The sequence below is a fragment of the Danio aesculapii genome, chromosome 2, assembly GCF_903798145.1.
Source record: "Danio aesculapii chromosome 2, fDanAes4.1, whole genome shotgun sequence".
Lineage (NCBI taxonomy): Eukaryota > Metazoa > Chordata > Actinopteri > Cypriniformes > Danionidae > Danio > Danio aesculapii.
In genome coordinates, this window is record NC_079436.1 from 10,752,222 (window position 1) to 10,779,244 (window position 27,023).

The 27,023-nt window shown below is 38.9% G+C and overlaps 1 protein-coding gene across 4 annotated transcripts in view; it reads right to left on the minus strand.

Annotated features, from left to right (window-relative positions):
* Positions 1-27,023, minus strand: part of fgf12a (fibroblast growth factor 12a) — a 122,197-nt gene that overhangs the window by 2,928 nt on the left and 92,246 nt on the right. The window lies entirely within an intron of this gene.

Sequence of the window (27,023 nt, forward strand, 5' to 3'; positions counted from 1 at the left end):
GTGTACTCTAAAGATTGCTTTCTGATTCAAATATCCATTTATATGTGTTTTATATGCAGTCTGATTAAGACTTTTGTGCACACGCTCTGCCTTTGACACTGTGCTTTCAATGTGCAGATGAGAAGTAATTTCTCATCCGCACATTGAAATGAGTGCCTTCTTTAAGCACGTATTTGTAATGTGAAGTGGGACGTTGGACAACGGAGAGAGGATCCTTTTGCAGGTGTTATTAAACAGAATGGTCAGCAAGCAGTGGTCAATACAGGAACAAACAGAAGTGTATGGGCAATCGAGAGGCGTAGTCGAAATACCAGGTGATAGGTCAGAAGGCAGGCAGCATACAACATAAACAAACAAAGCAAGGTCTAAACACAGAAGGCAAGCAAAAATGCATCGTAATGTTCACAATAGTATAACAAGACTCAGCACAGATGTGTGTGTGTGTGAGTGCTCTATAAATAGTCCATGAATCAGTCCGTGAGCAGCATCAGCTGTGTGAGTCTAATCAACGGAGATCTGGGGCCTCATGTACGAAGACTTGCGTTGAATTCATACTAAAACGTTGCGTACGCACAAACCTGTAAATGTGCGTATGCAGTAAAAAATTCAGACGTATGAAACACTGCGTACGCTGAATCCCACGCATATTCTCTTTGTACATCCGAATTAACGTAAAACTGAGCGCACGTGCACTAGCTCAAAACCCCTCCCTGCCTCCTCCCTTGTATGAATATGCTAATGACTCTACTTTGGCAAAACCAAACGAAAAAGCAATGGCAAATGCAAGCAAAAAGAGAAACTTTGAACAGAATGTGAATTGGAGGTGCTCCTATCGGAGGTAGACCGGAGAAAAACTGTGTTATTTCCGGAATAATAACAAAAGAAAAAAATAGAGTGGGAGAGTTTAGCTGACACGGTTAACGCAGTTGGGTCTGAACATCGCACTGAGTGAATTAAAAAAGTAATGGTCTGATGTAAAGGTGTAAAATTTTGCAGTGTCTACAGCAGTGTGAGTGGCGTAGCTCGTAAAGCGCATGGCAACATGTTTTGACACGTTCGATCATGAATCCAGCGTCTGATGAACTCATTCTTCTTTCCCCCTCTACATATCAGATTTTGCCTACTCTTCATCACGAGGAAGACAAGTAGGAATCATTAATAAGTGTGTGTATTATGTTAAGCACATTTGAGCATCACATATCATTTGCACATTTATTGAATGGAAACGTTTCCGATTCACGTGCAAATTCGTCTTCAGATGGCGTCTTTATTGCAATGTGCGTGCAGTTGATCTCTCTGATTACATTGGGAAAACCGGCGATCGCTGCAAATTGCGCTTTATATTTGGCTGGTCAACCGCATGGTATGGAAACCTTATTTACCTGCTAGACATGCGGATGATTCTGTCGCATACAGCTGCCATTGCACGACTCAAAGACACTACTTTGTAGTGTGCAATTTAACATAATTGCCTCTAGGAGTCGCCAATGGAAATAAAACAAACACACAGAAGAAATGCACGTACGCCAGACATGAAGTTGGCGTGGACCAACGCACATTCTCGCGTTCATTTCATCGTTAGTAAATCCAAACGTGAGCGTGAAATCTTCTTAGTTAAAATAGAGTCCTTGATGTGTAAGTTCAACGTAGATAAAATGTTTGTAGTTGTTATATTTTAAGTGTGTTATTATCTGAAAATCGAAACGCTACTATTTTACTTCAACAGTCCATTTTGTACAAGTGGGTTATTTGTATTCCCATTACAAATTTAATCAAGTAGATTTCGCTGCAGCCTGGAAACCTCCAATTGAGAGAATTGCACCGCAAGTAGGTTGGGTGACCTCCAAGTGGGAGGGACTTAAACCATAAGTAGGTTGAGTCTAGGTGGTGTAGGTGGAGCAGATATTAATAAAACACAAGAGGTAACTGTGAGGTTGGGGCAGGTGTAGACATTTATAAAGTACAATATTAGACTCAGTGTCATTCACAAGACAATAAATAAATGAAAACAGGTTTGTACAGCCCACTTGGAGCTCGAAGGCCCACCCACTTGGAGCTGGCTCTGACCTTCGTTTATACCCTTCTCAATTTAACTATGAAAAAAGTCTTGAATGACTTGAATAATAAACTGTTTTATGAAAATAGCCAGCCAGCGTTTTTATCAAAATATGTGCATGTTAATGCATGACAACATCTACGCATGTGCTAGAGCAGTGTTTCCCAACCGTGTTCCTAAAGGCACACCAACATTACACATTTTCAAACACTTCCTAATCTCAAACACCTGCATCAACTCATCAGAACATTAGAAGAGACTCCAAAACCTGGGTCAGTAAGGAACACATGCAACATATGTACTGTTGGTGTGCCTACAGGAACATGGTTGGGAAACACTGCCCTAGAGACTTCTAAAAATATGCGATTGACAAAATAAGTCCGATTCAAGCTCTTACGTGGTAATTTTTTGCTGTTTGATCATACTATGAAGGGATTAACAACTCCTTTCAATCTGATCGAAATTCCAATTTCAGTCAAATCATGTAAACTATTTTTGAACTGAATTGAACCATCACTCCAATTACAAATGGATTAATTGGGTGCATGTTGACGTAGCAACAGTGTCCTTTTGGACATATAAATATATTCTTTTTCTATGTGTAAAAGTAGAGGAGAAAGAGGTCAAACTGTCCTGTCGGGGAGTCCCCCAGGGATGCTGTGTTGGGACAAAGCAGTTTGCGATCTGTAAGGGTTAGAGAACGAGGCAGCGGGAGTTTTCATCTCTTATCTGGTTCGGGTGACACGCTGTCATGCGGCAGACGCTACGCTGTGCTAGGGATGCTAAAGAGGTAAATGCGGCCTTCAGGACTCCAGCCAAAACTGATGAACTTAAGACCTTCCCTGGACCACAATGCACAGATCGCTCCTGCACCTGTCCATGAGAGGACTGCACTTTTCAATATAGTCTGACCTTTAAGTCCACAAGAATGGTTAAATCAGTGGTCAGAAATAACGTGCAAATGGGGACCTGCTTTAACCGTGTAACTGACAAATAACACATCTAATTTCTTATTTTAATCACACAGCATTAATAAAAGAATATGTATCGGTGTTCAAGCTTTGTGTGCGTGATTTGAATATGAAAAAAATGTATACAAAAATTTCAGATAGACTAATCATCATGCGGTTATGGTGTTTTTTTTTTGTTTTTTTTTCATCCATCAGGGGAAGTTGCTTAAAAATCGTATAATTCCACGTGAAATCAAAATTTGCATTGTTTATTTTGCTAGCGCACATTGTTATTCTTTAGCTGAACAATCACTCGATGCTAGTTGATCCGCTAAATTATATTTGTTTTGGTAATCTTCAATTAAAGTTTGACCATTTGCTTCCACGTTTGGAGTGGCGTTTTTCATTGTTGAAGCCCCTCTTACCATTAGTTTTCTATGAGGGAATGATGCACAAAGCCCCGCCCACTACTCAATATTCTGTTATACTTCAGAAGTGCATGAACATACTCAAATAAAAGTCTCCTCAACTTCCGGTTCACACAGACTTAAGTGCTCATATGTTCGTCGCTCAAATTCACAAGCTGAGCGGAGTCTTATGAGGTCCCGATCATTTTTAAAAATGGCAAAAACTGTTGATCTATCTAAAGTTGACCAATCGGCAGGATATTCTAGCTGAACAGCGAGGACTGTATGATACAGTAGTAGTCAACATTTGAAGTGGTATAAAAATGATTTATAAAAATTGTCCCTTGAAAAGAATGGGTGATGTTCAATAGTTTTAGGACAGCTTTGGTGAAAGGTTTTGATTCTCTTTGAAAGTTGACTACTGTACACTACCTGACAAAAGTCTTGTCGCCTATCCAAGTTTTAGGAACAATAAATAATAACTTGACTTCTCGTTGATCATTTGGTATCAGAAGTGGCTTATATGAAAGGCAAAGGCCTCTAGATTACGCTTATTTGACCAAAATAAAATATGATCATGCCTACATTTTTTATGATTTAATTAGGACAGTAAGGTCTGACTTTGTTTAGACATAAGTCTTGTCACTTAACAGAATTAATGTCCAGTATAGAATATAAAGTTTTGGTGCAGTGGAAAAAGAATGAATATTGTGTCTGACTCCATCATGAGCTTGGAGGACTGCAGCCATACATCTCTGAAATGACTCAAATAACTTATTATAACGTCCTCTGGAATGGCAAAGAAAGCGTTCTTGCAGGACTCCCAGAGTTCATCAAGATTCTTTGGATTTATCTTCAATGCCTCCTCCTTCATCTTACCACAGACATGCTCAATAATGTTCATGTCTGGTGACTGGGCTGGCCAATCCTGGCGCACCTTGACCTTCTTTGCTTTCAGGAACTTTGATGTGGAGGCTGCAGTATGAGAAGGAGCGCTATCCTGCTGAAGAATTTGCCCTCTCCTGTGGTTTGTATTGTAATGGACAGCACAAATGTCTTGATACCTCAGGCTGTTGATGTTGCCATCCACTCTGCAGATCTCTCGCACGCCCCCATACTTAATGTAACCCCAAACCATGATTTTTCCTTCACCAAACTTGACTGATCTCTGTGAGAATCTTGGGTCATGCGGGTTCCAGTAGGTCTTCTGCAGTATTTGTGATGATTAAGATGCAGTTCAATAAATGATTCATCTGAAAAATCTGCCACTTTTCCAAATGATCAATTAGAAGTCAAGTTGTTATTTGTTGCTCATACAACTGGGTAAAGGTTAGTAAAGTAAAGGTTATTAGTTATCATAACATTATTAGTTACTAATATCTTCAACAATTTAAATAGAAATTAACAGCTTTTAACAGTTATTATTTACAAACATTACATAAAAATAATGTCTATTCTGCTGGCACGTCCTTTCAGAGAAAAAAACATGAAACCTTTGATCTAAAGAGGGAGGTAAGGCATAACATGACTCTTTATAACACATTAGTAAGCTACACATGAACTAAACCTCTTCAGCTGCCCAACTGGTGGAGTCAAGGGTGGCTGGTTAGCGTGACCCTGTAAGCCCCTGCTGTTACACTCTTCTTCCAAAAAAAACAAATCTTTCTTCATTACCAGCCATTTAAAAGTGCTACCTACTCTGCTTATATTTAGTTCAAGTGACATTTAAGGGGCTCCTGAAATGTAGAAATGCTCTTGATATTTACAAACCTTTAATTCAGTTGACATAAAATCAGTCACAATGACACTGTATATATTTATAGCTTGTAAAAGAGTTCCAAAGGGGGTGAAGAACCTTGGGGTGTGACTGACTTGAAATAATGGTGTAAAACTCTGAACCGCTGCCGACAAAGATAAATGGGAACAGCGGAAACTCTCTTTGTGGAGCTAATACTGTTTAGTCAAAATGGTTTTTGCTCCGTTGTTCAAATATACATCCATGATGATTAATAGCAGGGGTGCCCAAACTCAGTCCTGGAGCGCTGTTGTCCTGCAGATATTAGCTCCAACTTGCCTCAACACACCTGCATGGACGTTTCCAGAAAGCCTAGTAAGTGCTTGATTAGCTAGCTCAGGTGTGTCTCATTTGGGGTTGGAACTAAACTTTGCAGGACACCAGCCCTCCAGGACAGAGTTTGGCCACCCCTAATGTACAGCATAGCTTTAAAAACAGCAAACTGTGGTCCCCAAGCAACATATGAGGATGTGTAATATACAGTATATTTTCATATGACCAAGTTGGTGAAACATTGGGGAGGGATGAACTCTGGGATTGACGGAATTAAGATAGAATTAAGATAGAAGACATCACACTCTCACACAATCTCACACTATTATCTCACTGGCTAGAGGGATCGCACAGATTTCTGTTGTTTCTGAGGTTTTCACAGTGTTTTAACTCCTTTCCCTAAAATTGATGTGATATCTCACCAATTAAGAGACAATGCTTTCCCACCAGTATTGTGTTTTTATCTTTTTTTTTTTAGGTATACAAGCCCAAATTAAATGTTGGGTCAGTATGGAAAACGCAAATAAAAAAAGAAAGTAGTGGTTTCTAAATTTACTTTGACTTGTGTTTCATTGCAGATTATACAACAAACATTATTTAATGTGTTCCTCATGATTTTTTTCCCAAACAATTTTGGTTCTAACACATTTAAAAAAAAAAAAAAGTTAAAACAGTAAAGCATTTACCACTTTGTAATGTTGCCATTCCCTTTCACAACACTTAAAAGACGTTTAGGGACTGAAGACACCAAGTGATGAAGTGTTTCAGGTGGGTAAGAGTGCGGGGTCTTTTTCACATTTTGCACTTCAAAATGTGCCACACATTCTCTATTGGAGACAGGTTTAGACTGCAGGCAGGCCAGTCAAGTACCTGTATCCACTTCCTCCGCAGCCAGGACTTTATAATGTGGGCAGAATGTGGTTTTGCATTGTCTTCAAAATCTCTATGGCATTAATGGTGCAACACAGAAGTGCAAGCTACCTTTGCCAAGGGCACTGAAACAACCCTAAACCATTACAGACCCTGGCTTTTGGACTTGTTGCTGTTAACAGTCTGAATGATCCTATTCTTCTTTGGTCCAGAGCACATGGCGTCCATTCTGCCAAAAAATACCTAAAATACTGATTCATCTGCCCACAGTACACGTTTCCACTGTGTGATGGTTAATCTCAGTTGCCTCCGAGCCAAGATAAGTCAATGGTGCTTCTGGACACTGTTAACATATGGCTTCCTTTTGGCACAGTACAGTTTAACTGGCAATTATGAATGTAACTACATATTGTGGTACTTGACACAAGGTTTGCCAAAGTAGTCCTGAGCCCATGTGGTGATATGGCTTGTAGATGAATGAGGCTTCTTGATGCAGTGCCACCTTGCGCCCTTGTCCTTTACGCACTGAAATTCCTCCACATTCCTTGAATCTATTAATTATATTATGCATAGGCTCGGGCGATATCCAAATTTTGATCCCGTCAAAACTCCTCCCTATTTTACCTCGGTATACGGTATTACCGTGCATAATAAAAACAATTAAGATGTAAGGCTCAGACAGCGTCACCAAACTGTTGGCTTGTGCCTAAACCATTCAGAAACTGAATACCGTATATGTGACCTTAGGTTCGCGGTCACCTGTTTGTCTTGTTCGTAATAGAGATCTGCGCGGGACGCTCTCTCTCATTGCGCACACACACACACACACACACACACACACACACACACACACACACACATGAACAGCATCCACGTGGATGCGCGCTTGCTCGCTCGCTCAGGAGCGATATTGTTAGACCGCCCGCTCCCATTCAAATTACACCAGAGTTACCAACCGCTCCCGTGCTTTATTCGGAAATGTATTCCCCCACCGCAAGAAATCTGGTACAGCAGACTGCATGAATGCAGATCCCTAGTTCGTATTTACCACGTCTTCTTTCTCTTTCAGTCGAAACCTGAAATACTGCCAAACTGCAGAGGTTGTGTTCTTTTTCCAGGTCACTTGGTGCACGACTAGCTATCTTACCTCGCATCTTTCTGTCTCTCTCTCTCTCTCCTCCACACTGTCCCGTGATGACAATCACGCATAAGCATTTTTAGGCAATAAATAAATAATATTTAATACTTGTCTTGTGTAAGTGCATTGTTTTTTTATGACAGTATATTGAAACTGATACCGTTGCTATTTTAAGATCCCGCGGTATACCATATTTCCGCCCAAGCCTAATTATGCACAGTTGAAGGTAAAATATCCAAAGCCCATCTTCGCTCCAAAAGGACTAGACCTTTCTTGGATGCTGCTTTCGTACCAAATCATAATTGCAATCACCTGTTGACAACACCTGTTTCAAATTTAGATCACTATTAAACCAATTTACCTGATCACTAGCCCTGCATTGCTCCTGTCCCAACTTTTTTTGGAATGTGTTACAGGTCTGAATGACAGGTAAGGATGTATATTTACAAATGAAATTAAGTTGACCAGACATAACATGAAATATTTTGTGTTCATTTTGTCTGCAACTTAATACAAGGCGAAGTCAAAGTAAATTTAGAAATACTACTAATAATACTACTTTTTTATTTTCTTTTTCCATACTGTCCCAACTGTTTCTGATTTAGGGTTGTAATTCTGCTGTCATTTGTTATTGATTTAACATTCTAATTTTATTGCTTAATGGTTAATAACAAAAAAAGAAACCAAAATAAAACGAAACTAACATTTTGGGAGGAGTAAAATATTGGGACAGTTTGGGCCGAGTAAAATATACAAAAGGTTGAGGAATTTCGTCTGGATTGCATCCCAGACCACCTCCTGAAGTAGTAGTCTCGAATTCATTTACACCTGTTCTTTTCACAATTGGATAGCTTTCCAATCAGAGAAAAAAATGGTGATCTACCTCCTATGACACTGACAAATTTTGACGTGAAGTGAATCAACATCATTTTTTTTTTTTACAATATTATAGATGAAGTTCTCAAGGTAAATGCATACTTTGGCTCTAAGGGTCAAATAACAAAAAATAAGGTCAAGAGTCTTGGTGTGACTCTGGAGTCAGATCTGAGTTTCAATAGTCATGTCAAAGCAGTTAGTAAATCAGCATACTATCATCTCAAAAACATTGCAAGAATTAGATGCTTTGTTTCCAGTGAGGACTTAGAGAAACTTGTTCATGCTTTTATCAGCAGCAAGGTGGATTACTGTAACGGCCTCCTCACTGGCCTTCCCAAAAGACAGTCAAGACAGTTACGGCTCATCCAGAATGCTGCGGCCAGAATTCTGACCAGAACCAGGAAATCAGAGCACATCACACCTGTCCTCAGGTCTTTACACTGGCTACCAGTTACACTCAGAATAGATTTTAAAGTATTACTACTGGTCTATAAATCACTAAATGGCCTAGGAGCTCAATACATTACAGATATGCTCACCGAATACAAACCTAATAGATCACTCAGATCTTTAGGATCAAATAAACTAGAAATTCCAAAAGTTCAGTCAAAGCAGGGTGAATCGGCCTTCATCTACTACGCCCCTCGCTGCTGGAATCAGCTTCCAGAAATGATAAGATGTGCTCCAACATTAGGTACATTCAAATCAAGACTGAAAACACATCTGTTTAGCTGTGCCTTTACTAAATGAGCACTGTGCTACGTCCGACAGATCACACGATTGTCTTTTTTTCTTTGTCATTCTTTTATAACCTGTTTTAACACATTTTTATCTGTTTTTAATCCTTTTTATTATTTGTTTTTTTATTTTCTTATACTTGTCTTGTATTCTTGTTTATGTAAAGCACTTTGAATTGCCACTGTGTATGAAATGTGCTATATAAATAAACTTGCATTGCATTGCAATATTGCTGTCTTTTGTAAAATGGCTGACATCTGAATTAAACTTGCTAAAACTGTAACCAAATAAAGCACTATAGTAATGGTTTGACTTGATTTTTGATGCCAGTGCACATTGAACAAAGGCTCTTGAGAAAGGAAGAAAGAGATCTGACACATAAGGTGTTACAGAAGGTAAAGTGAGATGAATTTGTGTGAGTCTGGATTGGACACGCTATATGAATTCTTTATTCTTGACTTTGGTCTGATGGGTCATTACTATTCAAAGGATGAGGTCGGCAGGGCAATGTCTAGACAGCAGCCTCATTCACATTGGGAAAGGGCACAGTTCCATCTCAGCGAGTGAAGGAAAAATAAAGGACAGAATGTCCACGTAAAAGTATTAGGTGTGAGAGAGATGTCATCCAACATCAGTAACAGAGACGGCGAAGAGAATCTTATAATTAAGCTGTATGTATTCAAGTCTGCGTGAACTAGAAGAGGAGCTCAGTTGTTAGCAGTTGTTAGTTCGAGTACTGGCTGGGTCAGTTACCATTTCTGTGTAGAGTTTGTTCTCCCAGTGTTCGTGAGGGTTTCCTATGGGTGCTCCGGTTTCCCTCACAGTCCAAAGGAGTGCGATATAAGCGAATTAAATATACTAAATTGACCCTAGTGCATGTGTGTGAATGAGTGCATATGGAGGTTTCCCAGTACTGGGTTGCAGCTGGAAGGGAAAACACATGCTGGATAAGTTGGCGGTTCATTCCGCTGTGGTGACTCCTGATGATGGGCCAAAGCCGAAGGAAAATGAAGGAATGAATTAATGAAAATCTATTATTAAAATAGTAGTAAAATAATAACAACAGCAATAATAGTAGTAAAATAATAAAACGTCTTTAAAAATATTTGATATGTAAAAATATTTTTATGTTATTCTTGATTTTTCCTTTTTATTAGAAAATTAACACAGCATATACATTTTTGGACTGTGATCTTAAGTTTTCTTTTTTGTTTGATTTAATAACTACAACAACATAGAAAATCAAACATGCTATAAAATACAAGGATTTAACGTAGAAAAATAATTACATATTAACACAAGAAAATGATGAAGAATCTAAAAATGCAATCTTAAAAAGATGAGTTTAACATCTTAAATCTAGCTAGCGTGGAAGCAAACTATTACTGAACTAGATTAGTTCTAGTTTGGTTTGGTACTGACTAATCTAATGTAAAGTTGAAGTACAGTCAAATTTATTCGCCCTCCTGTGAATTTTTTTTCCTTTTAAATATTTCCCAAACGATGTTTAACAGAGCAGACTTTTTCATAGTAATTCCTATAATATTTTTTTTCTTCTGGAGAAAGTCTTATTTGTTTTATTTTGGTTAGAATAAAAGCAGTTTTTCAATTTTTTAAAAAACATTTTGAGGTCAAAATTATTAGCCTCTTAAGCAATATTTTTTAATTTGCCTAATTACCCTAACTTGCCTAATTAACCTAGTTAAGCCTTTAAATGTCACTTTAAGCTGAATACTAGTATCTTGAAACATATCTAGTCAAATATTATTCACTGTCATCATGGCAAAGATAAAATAAATCAGTTATTAGAAATGAGTTATTAAAACTATTATGTTTAGAAATGTGTTGAAAACATCTTTCCGTTAAACAGAGATTGGGTACAAAAATAAACAGGGGGGCTAAAAATTCAGACTTCAACTGTTTATGCACAAATACATTATTGTAAAGCATCCTATAAATCTCATTCATTGTATCTGAGAGCTTCTGGGCATTCATGTATGTGCTGATTGGATGCATGGTAGTGGTTGTCCTCTCCTATGGCTATATTTATTAGCTTGGCATAATGAATCAGTTCAAATCAATTCCTCTTCTCTGTCATGCTCGATCCAACATTCGCTGCTATTCCCATCTGAAACTAGCCCTCTTTTTCACAAACTGTGACTATACTACTGGAAATGCATTCAGTAAAATATCTTATCAGGATCTACATGCAATTAAATGATTTAGATTGCACAAGCCTTGGTGACGGATTTTAACAGAACCCAGTTTAGCGATCCGATGCACTCAGCGCTGGCAGCAATCAACATTAACAACCAATGTGCTAATCAAACCTCTTCCAGTAATTGAAGAGTAGAGATGCTGACGTTCAGGCATGCATACATACAGCTGAAGTCAAAATGATTCGCCGTCTTGTGAATTTTTTCTTTTTTCTTTTTCAAATACTTCCCAAGTGATGTTTAACAGAGCAAGGAATTTTTCACAGTATTTCCTATAATATTATTTCTTCAGGAGAAAGTCTGATTTGTTTTATTTTGGTTAGAATAAGGGCGGGTTTTAATTTTTAATTTTTTCCCCTGAATAGGGCTGCACAATTAATCGAAAAAAGATCACAGTCTCGATTCGACCCTACACACGATCTTAATTCTGCTTTTCTACGATTCAGCCAATTATATTTTCAAGGTCAGGAGAGAAGCAAGGCAGTGGCACAAGTCTCCACAGTAACATCGACACCTTCAAATGGTGTTTAAAGTGTCACATACTTAATTTAAAAGGTATATTTCACCCAAAAATGACATTTTTGTCTTTATGTAATTAAAAGGGCATCTATGGTGAAAAATCTACTTTTCAAGCTGTTTGAACAGACATATGTGCAGGTATAGTGTATAGACCGTCATATTGGGGTGAAATAAACACACCCAGTGCTTTTTTTTCAATTTAGCAACATAAAAACGGTGGACCAATTGGAGCGGTTTTCAGCAACTTTACGTAGGAGTGCGGTCCCCCCGCCCACCGAATTGATTGACAGCTGCGCGTATTAACATGTCTCTGTAGTCACGTGTATAATCATATCAACAAGACGAGACGTACGCAAAGCAACTGGGAATAAAAGGCCTGTTCAGTTTGCTAGGATCATCAATCATCATCAAATGTGATCAAGAGTGAGTTTTACAAGTTTAAAATGTTTTAAAACAGTGCACATGTGTAATGAAGTACAGCAATTTACTTCAGCTTTACTTCATCAGCACAGCCGCGTGTCAGAACAATTATAAAGGAAGACGCTTCAGTCCCGGTTTGTGGACGTTAAATCAGGTTTATTTTGTACATAAACAAAATTAATATCCATACAGCAGTGGATATTTACCTGTATCCTGTCACATTTGCGTGCAAAAAGAGTTCAAAGCTAAACAGGCGCTCTGTCTGTCTGTGTGTGTGTGTGTGTGTGTGTGTCTGCTGCGGTGTGTGTGTGCGTGCGTATGTGTCCTTATAGGAACGTGACTTGCCTCTTACGCCAGAGACCCGGGTTCTATCCCCGATCCTGACAGTGATGTGCATGAAAATAAATGTTTACTGTGTCAGTACATCTCTAGCCTGTATAAAATGGAAATATAATAGTCTAATAACGTTGTCAATGACCGATGGCAAGCACATGTCTTAAACATAATAAATCCACTTTAGAATTATCAATAGTTATATTCTGATGTCATCATTTTACTGTGAATTAACAAACAGGACATATTGAAAGTCTGTTCAAGTCCACCATAACGACTACACAAAATTTAGCATTTTAAGCAACAGTAGACCTACACACAGGCCTAATATTATTAGTGTTGTTTTACCATATGTTTGAGAACCTCATGGACAACAAGCAATCTGGCTTTAGGAAAGGCCACTCAACTGAGACTGCCCTGCTCTCGGTCGTGGAGGACCTCAGACTGGCTAAAGCAGACTCTAAATCATCTGTCCTCATCTTGCTGGATTTATCAGCTGCTTTTGACACTGTAAACCACCAGATCCTGCTATCTACGCTTGAGTCACTGGGCGTCACAGGCACTGTTATTCAATGGTTCAGTTCCTACCTCTCGGACAGGTCATTCAGGGTGTCGTGGAGGGGAGAGGTGTCCAACCTACAGCATCTATACACTGGGGTACCTCAGGGCTCTGTGCTTGGACCACTTCTCTTCTCTATCTACACGGCATCTTTAGGAACAGTCATCCAGAAATATGGTTTTTCCTACCACTGCTATGCTGATGACACCCAGCTATACCTCTCTTTCCACCCTGATGATCCCTCGGTTCCAGCTCGCATTTCAGCCTGCCTGTCAGACATTTCACTCTGGATGAAAGATCATCATCTCCAGCTTAACCTCATGAAAACGGAAATGCTTGAAGTTTCTGCCAACCCGACTCTTCACCATAACTTTTCAATCCAGATGGATGGAGCAACCATCACCGCATCCAAAATGGTAAAAAGCCTTGGATTAACGATTGATGACCAACTGAACTTCTCTGACCACATTTCTAGAACTGCCCGATCTTGCAGATTCGCACTCTACAACATCAGAAAGGTCCGACCCTTCCTATCTGAACATACAGCTCAACTCATTGTTCAAGCTCTTGTCCTCTCCAAACTGGACTATTGCAACTCTCTGCTAGCCGGGCTACCAGCTAGTTCTATCAAACCTCTTCAGCTGCTTCAGAACGCAGCTGCACGAGTGGTCTTTGATGAACCCAAAAGAGCACATGTCACTCCGCTACTCACCCGTTTGCACTGGCTTCCAGTTGCTGCCCGCATCAAATTCAAAGCTCTGATGTTTGCCTACAAAGCGACCTTTAGCTGTGCTCCTTCGTATCTGCTCTCACTTCTGCAGATATATGTGCCCTCCAGAAACTTGCGTTCTGTGAATGAACGTCGCCTCGTTGTTCCATCCCAAAGAGGGAAGAAATCACTTTCCCGAACTCTCACATTCAATCTGCCCAGTTGGTGGAATGAACTCCCCAACTACATCAGAACAGCCGAGTCACTTGCTGTCTTCAAGAAACGACTAAAAACGCAACTGTTTAGTCTCCACTTTTCCTCCTAATCTGCAATTGCCTCTCTGGCTATACCACTAACTGAGCCCTCTTTCTCTCTCTCTCTCTCTCTCTCTCTCTAAAAAAAAAAAAAAAAAAAAAAAAAAAAAAAAATTTCTACTAATGTTTTGCTTCTTAGACTTTTACACGCCTGAAACTTGTCTATAGCGCTTGTTCACTGCTGCTCTTATAGTTGTGTAAATTGCTTCCTTGTCCTCATTTGTAAGTCGCTTTGGATAAAAGCGTCTGCTAAATGACTAAATGTAAATGTAAATGTAAATGAATTAACAATAGTAATAGGCTAATCATATTAACCTGTACTTTACATTTACAGAATCGTGAGAAAGAATCGTGATCTTGATTTTAAGCAAAAAATAAAATAAAAAAATCGAGATTCACATTTTTGCCAGAAACGTGCAGGGCTACTCCTGAAGCAACATTTGTTTTCGATTGTTTACAGAACAAACCATTGTTATACAATGACTTGCCTAATTACCCTAACTTGTCTAATTAACCTAGTTAAGCCTTTAAATGTCACTTTAAGATGAATACTAGTATCTTGAAAAATATCTAGGAAAATATTATGTGCTGTCATTGAATAAAATCGTCTTTCCATTAAACAGAAAGTGGGGGGGACAAATATACAGGAGGGCTAATAATCCTTTGCATTGAGATTTTCATTACATCATAGAATCTGAAGGTATTAATTTTGCTTTTTATTTGTCAGGGATTTCCTTCCGTGGCTGAACGGGAATCTCCCAGGGTTTGATGATTCATGGATGCTCTATTCATATCTGGAGTGGGCATTAGCTGGATAAGGGATGCAGAGCCTTGCAGTCTGGTCGATGTGTAAGGCAAGCAAACACAAAGCTGGTGACACGGTTTCGCAGCAAAACCGAACTTAAAAAATTGGCCTCTTAACAGAAAGAAAACAAAGAAGAAAGTGACTAGGCGGCTTATGTCTTCAGGGCAAAGATGAGATCTGCTTAGCTCATCTTTAGTGTTTCGTGTTCAATCGCAAGGCTGTTAGTTCGTGTCATGAATTTATAAACTTGGCTGTTTGACCATCCCTATGAGGAGTATAACTATAGTCGTACTGTTTTAGATTGTGTATTAATGTTCCTTCTAGAGTTGCACAGTTTACCGGTGCTATAGTATCGTGATAGCTCCAAAATACTGGTGGTGCCACTGTACTTTGTAAAGGGTAGTATCGTCATTAACGGTCTGTCTACAATACAATGTTGCATGTGGAAAAGTCACTAAAATGCTCACGTTTGTGCAACATGAAACCATTTTATTTGAATAGTCTGTGGAGCCCTTTAATGTTGCAAAGCTGTGAAGAATTCACACCTTTTATGGTGTCCTATTGCACGTTTTCTAACGCTTCAGTTTGAATCTGAAATGAAGTTCATTTCTGCTCCTGTCAATATGATTTAGTAGCTACAACAACCCAACAACTCTTAAAAAGAGCAACTCACAAAGTGAAATTTTGATATACTTTGGATTCTTACCTGATAAGACTGGAAAAAAAGAACAATAGATACAGGAAACATTGAAACAATTTTTGACCACTTCATAAAGCCTAAAAATGCTCTTTTTGTAACAAATTTCATTTGGTATAATTTGTATCTTCATTTAAGTGTATTTTTCTTGTTACAAAATAAACAAAAAGAATGAATACACTTTAGGTAAAGTGACGTGCAAGAATATTTTTCAATAATAAGGGAATCATTAATTCAAGTAGGTCTATTATAACATAAAATATATAGTATTTCTGACAATTTTCATGGATTTGAGTTATGAATTACAGTATTGCAATACTACTTGGTAACACGATACTGCAGCTGGTATTGACCTTATTCTTCAATGCGGAAGTGTGCACGTTTTTGCGATTGTTTTAGAACTTCCGATTCAGCTGCCTATGGGAGAAATGACTAGGAATAATAAATGTCAGAAAACGGTCAAACTACTTACTCTACAAACAAGTGTTTGCATGACAATACAGACAAAGTAGAATAATATAATAAGAAAATATCAGTTTGCAACACCAAGCAGCAAAACGAGCTGTTTTTAACGTCTAAAAATGAATGGAAGTGAATGAGAGCGGAAGTCTCGAGCCAAAAGGATTCAAATGTCTGCGCCCGCTGGTACGCGGAGAATGAGGTGAATAGTATCGTAACATGAATTAATGGTATTGCGACAACCCTAGTTCCTTCTCCTTCAGATGATTCATGGTTCTGTTTCCTGTGCTTAGTGCGTACAATTTAGAAATTGGGTCTCATTTACTAACCATGCGTATGCACAAATTTATGCATGAAAAATGCAAACGGACGTTTTCACAAATAACTCATTATTCACTCGCACACCAAAAAGGATTGAATAAATATAATGAATAAATAATTTCAGTTAGCATATGGTTTGTTACGATAGGAGTTAGGCTAGATTAAAGTTAGATTAGAGACAATGTTGGAGAAAGGCTGTTTGTCCTCATTTGAGCTGCATTTCTACCAGTGTTCTTAGCAATATTGTCTAACTTGATGGACTTGTGAATTTTGAAAAGTACAGATTCCTTCTGGAAAGGACTTCAGTGGTAATAGTTTTTATTTTCAGGATGATAATGGTCCACTAATTGCAGTTAAATCCTATTTGGAGGAATAAAAAAGCTAATGAAATGGCCTCCACAGGGTCCAGACCTGAATATTATAGAGCTGTATGAGATCACCTGGACAAAAAAGACAGATATGAGACTTTAAACCTAAAGAAGAGCTCTGGAAAGTTAAATATCAGAAGCCTGATATTACCAAAGTCCCTTTATGGCAAGTCATTTCACTTGGAGGTCATCTTTGAAAGGCCTCTCGGGCAGTATGCTTGGGCTTTTTTTTTGAATGGGGAAACATCAAATTCTCCAAAACTGTTTGCCAAGCTTACCAATAAATTGCACATTAGGAATCACCAATAAAATTGAACAACAACTGTTACTTTAGTTTCATTTCTAAACGTTCGAATCACACAAAATCTGCAGAAACTCACGTCTGGTCTGAGCCCCTCCCCGAAGAATCATCAGTCTACTGTATAGAGGAATTAACAACCTACATCACACATGACGTCACACGGGTGCCCGTTTGCAAAAAGAGACCGATTGCAATAGCAAACATGTCGTGTTGTGCGGTAGGATGCCAAATTCGGTGCCAAAAATAGAAAACGTAACTTTTACCGTACACCACACTGCTTTTAATGCCAACCGCAGACGTCTTTGGCTAAAAGGGAGCTGAATGGAGTGAGGACTTAATTAAAAATGCTGGACTCTGCAGTTCTCATTTCATATCAGGTGAGTTCACGCTATGCTGAATAGTACACATTACTCATTTTTGATTGCAGCAATGATTTCAGCAAAAACAGTTAAATATGGTGAATTAAACTGCGGACACTGAATGTTTAGAATGAAATGTAAACATGTAAGTTTACATACCCTGCCGTACAGGTGCAGTTCGCTATCAGAATGCAGTTGTTTTGCTTGTTGATGATTACCCAGGCCTAGCTCCATCTTCTTGCCTTGTCTTTGGCTAGGCAGAACCTCAGTTTTTAACACTACAAAGTTTTGAATCTGGTAATCATGTAACATTATTTCTTGCACATGACTACACAGAACAAAATTGTAGGCATCCAAAGACTTCTAACTTCTCTCTTGTAAAATCACTTGAGTTTCAATGAGATAGTTGTACATTTGGGGCTGGATGCTTGGCCATTTCATCTTATCCAATATCCAATGGGAGGGTGCCATTGCAAATGTACCTGTCAGATGAACACCGCTCACTTTAAAGTTAATTTTGCAGAATACCTGCGCTTATCACTGGGTGACAAGCTGTTATAATACGCTGAAAGCAGATTCCTTGTGGGCCTATTCATCGCATAAATTTGGGATGATGTGATGCAATTTTGTATATATAAGCCAGTCTCTGTACTAGTCAGTGTTAAACACTACAGTTCTTTGTTAAATGAGAGACAAAGACCAAAGGAGGGGAAGGTTTTAGCTATTGCTACTGGGATGTGGCCCTTTTTAGACACATTTGATGAGTTATGCCCCATTTGGCCATCCCAACAAGCCTGCTTTGTTAAAAAGCTGTAGACATCCTGGCACTAATTTGGACAGCCCTGTAATTTATGATCAAGTCGTGACTTGGTGGAATTCAAAACAATTGTGATCTTAATGTCTCTTCTTGGAGTACTGTATAGCCCCACACTTATGTTTCTCCATTATCTTCTGAGGGATGTACTGCGGTAAAAATGCCATAAGAAAATACAGTAATTAATTGGACTGCTGAGCGTAAACTATTAAAACAACTGAGGTGTGAGACTGCTATGTGCGTATAAAGCATGAACACTCATCGTGCTGTGTACACATGATGGAGCATTATTGGTGCAGAGTAAAAGAAAGTTAGTGCTTTTTTACTGGGATTGTTTTATGTTGTATGAATGACGGTTCACTGCAGACATATTCTGCTAAAAACGTCCCTGTTATTGTCAGTTGGAGTGTGTTCACATATATTAATTAAAGATATGTGCGTTTTGAAGTGCAGGGAGAATTGCGGTTACTGCTCTGTTGTAAAGTAGGTCACAGTGAAAGCTCGATAAATAATGCAGAACGACTCCTTACTAGAACTAGACCTAAACTCCCACACAATCCAGCGGTGAACACTACAAAATAGTGCTTGTAGTATTACTAACATAACATCTATGAGAGGAAATTAGAATGTGTCTTTGAGCAAACTACACATCTGCAGCAAATACTGACCATTCATTAAGCATTGTTACTATTTGACTATTTTAGAGATGTCAAGAATTGTTTGTTGCCTTGTAGATTTTAGCTTTAAAAGCTTTAACAGCAGTTTTCCGTTTATGTTTAGTTAAAACAAATGTAGCCAAAGTTTTTGTTTGGGGACATAGTTTGAAAATGAAAAAAGGTAATAAATTGCAGAATATTGCAATATATTTAAAATCGCAATAATATTGCATTGTGACACAAGTATCGTGATAATATTGTTTGTGAGGAAGATGATTACCACAATAAGCAAACTGTATGTATTCACTAACTTTCAATATGATTCATAGTATGAGTCTGTTTTATTAGTTTAATCGGTTGTTATCTGGGAAATACATACCTTGGAATCAGGATCAATATTGCGGAGATATGTTATAATTAATTCTAAGAACCTGTTCCGTTCATTATCTCCAGGTTAAGCACTGATTTCTCCATAGTTCTTTCTCTATCATTATCTATATAAAGTGGTTTTGTCTGTTACTCTCCAGTGAACTGTGGAGATTTCCTTCAGGATTACATTAAAGTCTGTTTTTGGTGGTGCACTCTTTAAAACAACAGCCTGTGACAAAAAAAAAACCTTCTATCCACTAACACTTGCATCTTGTTCCTCTTTCACCTTGCTAGATTGATGATTTTAAGCCTTCATTTACATTCTAATTATCCGGCAAAGATCGCAGGCCTCAGATTACTGGTGTTTGAAATTCAAGCTCTTGCTTGATCTGGACAAACTGTGAAACATTAGAAAGATTTAAGTCTCTACCGTCAGTTTCTGGCCACTGTGTGATAATAATTTGTTTCCATGAAAGAACGAATATTCATTTAAACCAAATGCTTAACGGCGATTTAATAAAACCACTAATGTGTAATAAATAATAAATGTATAATCGAGTGTAATGTAAATAATAACAGTATAATAAGCAGCACAAAGTGCTTGCCACTGCAGATTGTTCCACTTTTACCATGATCATTTGCCAGCATTGACAAGTAAAATCTGTTAATGTATTTGGAGTGCAATATTTGACCAAATGTACAAAAAATGTCATTCTGTATACTTTAAATGTGGTAAAACAGGTATTTTACTCCCTCATGACTCAGAAAATTCACTACTTATTTAAAATGAGCTGAATCAATACAATTCTTGAGTTTTTTTGGGACAACCTAATTGTTTTATGTACAATCCACTTAAATTTGTAAAAAACATTGTTAACTTTATCGATTTGGGTTGGGACAACAACTGGAACTGTGGAACTGTGTTCTGGGCCTAACATACACGAAACCCTCATAGCAGATCTATACACAGGTAGAGCTACAGTGAAAACACAATGCGGATTGCAAGCTCAAACAATGCTGAGGTGTTTAAATGTTGATTAGCAAACTCATTGGCTGCTGAGATGACTAACCAATCACTTGTGCCATGAAGATAATTATATGGGTGGAAGTAGATTGAATGGAATCTATTGTATCAAACTGAGTGTGCATTTTATTACAAAACTATTTCTTGCTTTCTCTGGGATTCAATACCACAACACTTGTGTTACTGTTGTTAATTCCTTACAAATTCCACTTGAACTTTAAGTAATCATTTAATAAAGTTAGAAAAGGTTTAAGCGAAATACAAGAGTATGAATTACTTCATAGTGAGCTGTGTTTTCATAAACCTCATGACGAAGACCTTGCAAGCCTAGAGCACCATGTGGTGTTAAAACATAGCCTAGAGCACCATCTGGTGTTAAAAACTAGCCTACAGCACCATTTGCTGTTAAAAATTAGCCTAGAGCACCATCTGGTGTTTAAACATAGCCTATAGTGCCACTTGCTGTTAAAAACTGGCCTAGAGTACCATCTGCTGTTAAAACATAGCCTATAGCGCCATCTGCTGTTAAAAATTAGCCCAGAGCACCATCTGCTTTTAAAACATAGCCTATAGCACCATCTGCTGTTAAAACATAGCCTATAGCGCCATCTGCTGTTAAAAACTAGCCTAGAGCCCCATCTGCTGTTAAAACATAGCCTATAGCGCCATCTGCTGTTAAAACATAGCCTATAGCGCCATCTGCTGTTAAAAACTAGCCTAGAGCACCATCTGCTGTTAAAACATAGCCTATAGCGCCATCTGCTGTTAAAACATAGCCTATAGCGTCATCTGCTGTCAAAACATAGCCTATAGCGCCATCAGCTGTTAAAACTAGCCTAGAGCACCATCTGCTGTTAAAACATAGCTTAGAGCGCCATCTGCTGTTAAAACATAGCTTAGAGCCACATCTGCTGTTAAAAACTAGCCTAGAGCACCATCTGCAGTTAAAAACTAGCCTAGAGCACCATCTGCTGTTAAAACATAGATTATAGCGCCATCTGCTGTTAAAACATAGCCTATAGCGTCATCTGCTGTCAAAACATAGCCTATAGCGCCATCAGCTGTTAAAAACTAGCCTAGAGCACCATCTGCTGTTAAAACATAGCCTATAGCGCCATCTGTTGTTAAAAACTAGCATAGAGCACCATTTGCTGTAAAAAATTATCCTAGAGCGCCATCGGCTGTTAAAAATGAGCCTAGAGCACCATCTCCTGCTTAAAAACTACCATACAGCATCGTCTGCTGTTAAAAACTAACCTAGAGCACCATCTGCTGTTAAAAAAACAGCCTAGACCATAGTCGGCTTTTAACTAGCCTAAAGCGCTGTCTGTTGTTAAAAACGTACCTAGAGCTCCGTCTGTGGTTATAGACTAGCCTAGAATGCCATCTACTGTTAAAAGCTAGCCTAGAGTGCCATCTATTGTTAAAACCTAGCCAAGAGCTCCATCTGCTGTTAAAAACTAAACTCAGAATCGATTCAAGAGAGAATAGCGATGCATTTTGAATATCTTCAAATCATTGTAGTATCGATTACTTGAACTATTCTTCACCATAGCTCTAGCAGATGCTTGTCTTGTTTTGCAGCTTAACTCTGGAATGGTCTTTCTGGCACAGTTCAGTAGACAGACACACTCTGTCAGTTTAAATCTAGATAACTCTCCATGCACTAGCACACACTTAGAACATAACCACAATCTTAAAATTCAAATCCCATAAGTGATTGTTAGGGCTGCATTATTTAGGGCAACCAGAACCGGGAACATCTATGCTTATGTAAGTCTGTCTGTCTCTCCCTCATCCTGATGTTAAAATCCCTGTGAAATCAAAATTTATTTTGCCAGTGCACACTGTTATTCTTTAGGTGAACAATTAATACATGCAAGTTAATCCACAATAAAGACTAGCCTAGAGCGCCATCTGCTGTTAAAAATTAACCTAGAGCACTATCTGCTGTTACAAAGTAGCCTAAAGTGCCATCTGCAGTTAAAAATTAGCCTAGAACACCATCTGCTGTTTAAAATGAGCCTAGAACGCCATCTGCTGTTAAAAATTAGCCTAGAACGCCATCTGCTGTTTAAAATGAGCCTAGAGCACCATCTGCTGTTAAAAATTTGCCTAGAACGCCATCTCCTGTTTAAAATTAGCCTAGAGCGCCATCTGCTGTTAAAAACTAGCCTAGAGCACCATCTGCTGTTAAAAACTATCCTAAAGCACAGTCTGCTGTTAAAAACTAACCTTGAGCACCATCTGCTGTAAAAAACTAACCTAGAGTGCCATCTACTGTTAAAAACTAGTCTAGAGCGCTATTTGCTGTTAAAAACTAACCTAGAGCGCCATCAGCTGTTAAAAACTGGCCTTGAGTGCTATTTGCTGTTAAACATTAACCTAGAGCACCATCTGTTAAACATTAGCCAAGAGTGCCATCTGCTGTTAAAAACTAGCATACAGCCACAAGTGCTGTTAAAAACTAACCTACAGCCCCATCTGTTGTTAAAAACTAACCTAGAGCACTGTCTACTGTTAAAAACTGGCCTAGAGCGGCATGTGCTGTTAAAAACTAACCTAGAGCATTGTCTGCTGTTAAAAACTAACCTAGAGCGTTGTCTGCTGTTAAAAATGGGCCTAGAGCACCATCTGCTGTTAAAAATTAGATTAGAGAGGCGCCTGCTGTTTAAACTTAGCCTACAGCGCCATCTGCTTTTAAAAACTGGCCTAGAGCGCTATTTGCGGTTAAAAACTAACCTAGAGCACCATCTGCTGTAAAAAATTAGCCTTGAGCACCATCTGCTGTTAAAAACTAGCCTAGAGTGGTGCCTCCTGTTAAAAACTATCCTAGATCACAATCTGCTGATAAAAACTAGCCTGGAGCACCATCTGTTGTTAAAAATTAGTGTAGATCACCATCTGTTGTTAAAAAGTATCCTAGAGCGCCATTTGCTGTTAAAGACTATCATAGAGCGCCATCTGCTGTTAAAAACTAGATCAGAGCGCTGTCTGCTGTAAAAAACTAGCCTAGAGCGCTGTCTGCTGTTAAAAACTAGCCTAGAGCTCCATCTGCTGTTAAAAACTAGCCTAGAGCACTGTCTGCTGTTAAAAACTAGCCTAGAGCGCTGTCTGCAGTTAAAAACTAGCCTAGAGCGCTGTCTGCTGTTAAAAACTAGCCTAGAGCCCTGTCTGCTGTTAAAAACTAGCCTAGAGCCCTGTCTGCTGTTAAAAACTAGCCTAGAGCACTGTCTGCTGTTAAAAACTAGCCTAGAGCGCCATCTGCTGTTAAAAACTAGCCTAGAGCGCTGTCTGCTGTTAAAAACTAGACTAGAGCGCTGTCTGCTGTTAAAAACTAGACTAGAGCGCTGTCTGCTGTTCAAAACTAGCCTAGAGCGCCGGCTGCTGTTAAAAACTAGCCTAGAGCGCCATCTGCTGTTAAAAACGAACCTAGAGCATGGTCTGCTTCAGCTACAATATGCCTAATCCCGCCGCATTTACCATTAATTTGCTATGGGGAAATGATGCACAAAATGAAACCCCCGCCCTCTACTCAATATTTAGTTTCAGTTGTGAGCACATCAACATACTGACATAAAAGTTTCTGTATAAAGTTTTCCAAGAAACAGGCAAGAATAAACCTTCTGTTCTTGATTCCAATCATTTTCAATAAAGCATGTGGACGTGACAAGCTCATAATCACTTCTTCACTAGTGATAAGTGGGAATTTTACATGTGAAGGCAGCATAAAACTAAGGAGCAGAATTGGTTGAATGATAATAGTAAGCTCACATATGCTGTGCTAAAGAGTATAATAAATGCAAGTGGGAGTAATGGTACATCTCTACTCCCACGTGGAGCTACCATTCTCTTTAGCACACCAGGAAATATGGTATTTACACATGTTGGTCGATTTGATAATTCAGATTCAGAATGCATTCAGAACATGTGTATGATAAAGGACACCGCTCTAAGGGAATCTTTGGAGTGTTGCAGGTTATAATCTACAGGATCAGTAGACCAAAGTTAGAAGTACATCATTAAATTAAGGAGAAGACAGCCAAGTTGTTGTTGAACTCCTGGAGAAAGGTTTCACAGCCTCTTCCCAACATCTCAGCAAGGGGCACTGAGATAATGAGCACAGGAAACTTCCTCAAGTAATTGCACCCCAGGAGGACTACAATAGCATCTCTGCAGTGACAAGATGGATTCCTTCTCATTCTAAGTCTGGCAGCACTGTACGCGCCTTCTCAGTCAGACATTAACATTATTGCATAAGAGACTGATTTACATGTGTTGATGGGGTTAACCAATTTGTTAGTGGGGAGTAAATGAGACAGTTGCTCAGACCATTGATTAATCCAGCCACATTCATCCATCCTCATCTTCATGCCTCAGTTCCTATCTCTCATCTATAGAAGCATTGATGTTTGTATTGTTCTTTGTGAAGTGTCCATGCTCGATCCAAATTCTGACCCTACAATGTGAATGTCGCAACAAAAATCGAGACTCATCAGACCAGGCAACGTTTTTCCAATCTTCGATTGTCCAATTTTGATGAGCCTATGCGAACTGTAGCCTCGGTTTTCTGTTCTTGACAGGAGTCGCACCCAGTGTGGTCTTCTGCTGCTGTAGCCCATCCGCCTAAAAGTTCGACGTGTTGTGCGTGCAGAGATGCTCTTCTGCAGACCTTGGTTGTAACGAGTGGTTATTTGAGTTACTGTTGCCTTTCTATCAGCTCGAACCAGTCTGGCCATTTTACTATAACCTCTGGCATCAACAAGGCATTTTCGGACCTTTCTCTGTAAACCCTAGAGATGGTTGTGCATGAAAATCCCAGTAGATCAGCAGTTTCTGAAATACTCAGACCAGCCCATCTGACAATAACCATGCCAAGTTCAAAGTCACTTAAATCACCTTTCTTCCCAGTTCTGATGCTCGGTTTGAACTGCAGCAGATCGTCTTGACCATGTGTACATGCCTAAATGCATTGAGTTGCTGCCATGTGATTGGCTGATTAGAAATTTGTGTTAACGAGCCGTTGGACAGTTGTACCTAATAAAGTGGCCAGTGAGTGTATATCAGAAAAGAGCTTACTTCCAATGAAAAAAGCTGAATAAGGTGAATAACAGGTAAAATGGAAGCATTTTAAAAGCAACACCTGAATAATAATGTTGTTTAATTCAGAATGTAGATATAATTGTACATCTTCCCATTGCTTCTTGAGTACGACATCATGGTTTTACCAGTTTCAATTGAACTGACTCTTTCTGTTTGACTTTGTGCCTGGATTTTGACCATCTCTATGCTTTGGCTCTCTGCTGCTGTTGGTTTATCAATAATCATTGCAAATGGATTCCTCAAACGGTGAGAGCATTATGTTACAGAACATTAACCTTCACCTATACGGCATTGCATAAATCTTTCAAAATACATGCCTTCAACGGAGACGAAGCACCAGAAAGACCTGAAATATGTTGCAAAAATATCCCTAAGAGGGACATTGTCATGCATCGCAGGCTTCCTACCAGCATTTCATTTCCGACGACATCATTATATTAACAGAGCAAATTAGCGAAAGGAAACTAAGCGTGAAGGAAAGAGGTCTGACAGAAAAGCCTCGACAAAGAAATTACATTGAGTGTATTACTGGTGTGGGAAGCCACTTGAAACATAGTGATGAGCTGAAAGCCTGTATTTAAACCTTGTAGTCCTATTAATGTTATACCTTCTAACACCCTGCAGGAAAACCACACTTCATTAATCAAAATAATAGAAGAGCGTGGAGGTCTGTGTCCTCTGTATATATAATCTGGTGCATCTTACATTCCAGAACCAAACGGGCTGCCAAAGTATCAGATGAGACGTGAAGAATGTTGATTTAAAATGAATCAGGGTAATCAAACATTGATTATATTAACGCACAATGGGATTCAAGACTACCTTAAAGGTATACTTCACCCAAAAATGAAAATTCTGTTCTGTTTAAACACAGTTGTGCGGCATCAGTCTGTGAATATAACCAGCTTCTTATGGTAAAAAATTATACGTTTTATTTATCATCATCACGCTCTATTAAAACAGTCTGCAGAAACACTTTGATCCACATTCTCCCGTTGTACGTGTCATTAGAGAAGGAAAGCCCTGCCTATTATTAGTAGCGATTTCTCCCTCATTAACATAGAATGTTAGTCTTGTTTTTGAATCTGCCACTATGCTGACACAGGCATTTGCAGCTCCGCCTTCTTTTGAAAAGAGCACAATCTCATTTGAACGTAAAGCGACAGTCACCAAAATAAAACAAATAGTATTAAAGATTAAAAGGGTCAGTTTCAAAGAGTTATAAAACATTATTCGTGGGGTGTTTTGAGCTGAAACTTCACATACACTCTCTAGGGACATCAGAGACTTATTTTACATCTTGTAAAAAAGGGGCATAATAAGGCCCCTTTTAGGGTGCTTTCACACCTGCCTTATTTAGTTCGGCTGAATTGCACTAGAGTTCGTTTTCCCTCTTGGTGCGGTTCGTTTGGGCAGGCGCACCAAAAGCAGACCAAAAAAGCGTACCGCGTATGCTTACAAACGAACCCTGGAGCAGTTCATTTGTGGTGAGAATATGATCCGAACTAAAACAGACCCAACCGCAAAAAGTACTGCGCCTTTTTGGACTAATCCAGCTGCCGTACGCCGATGTG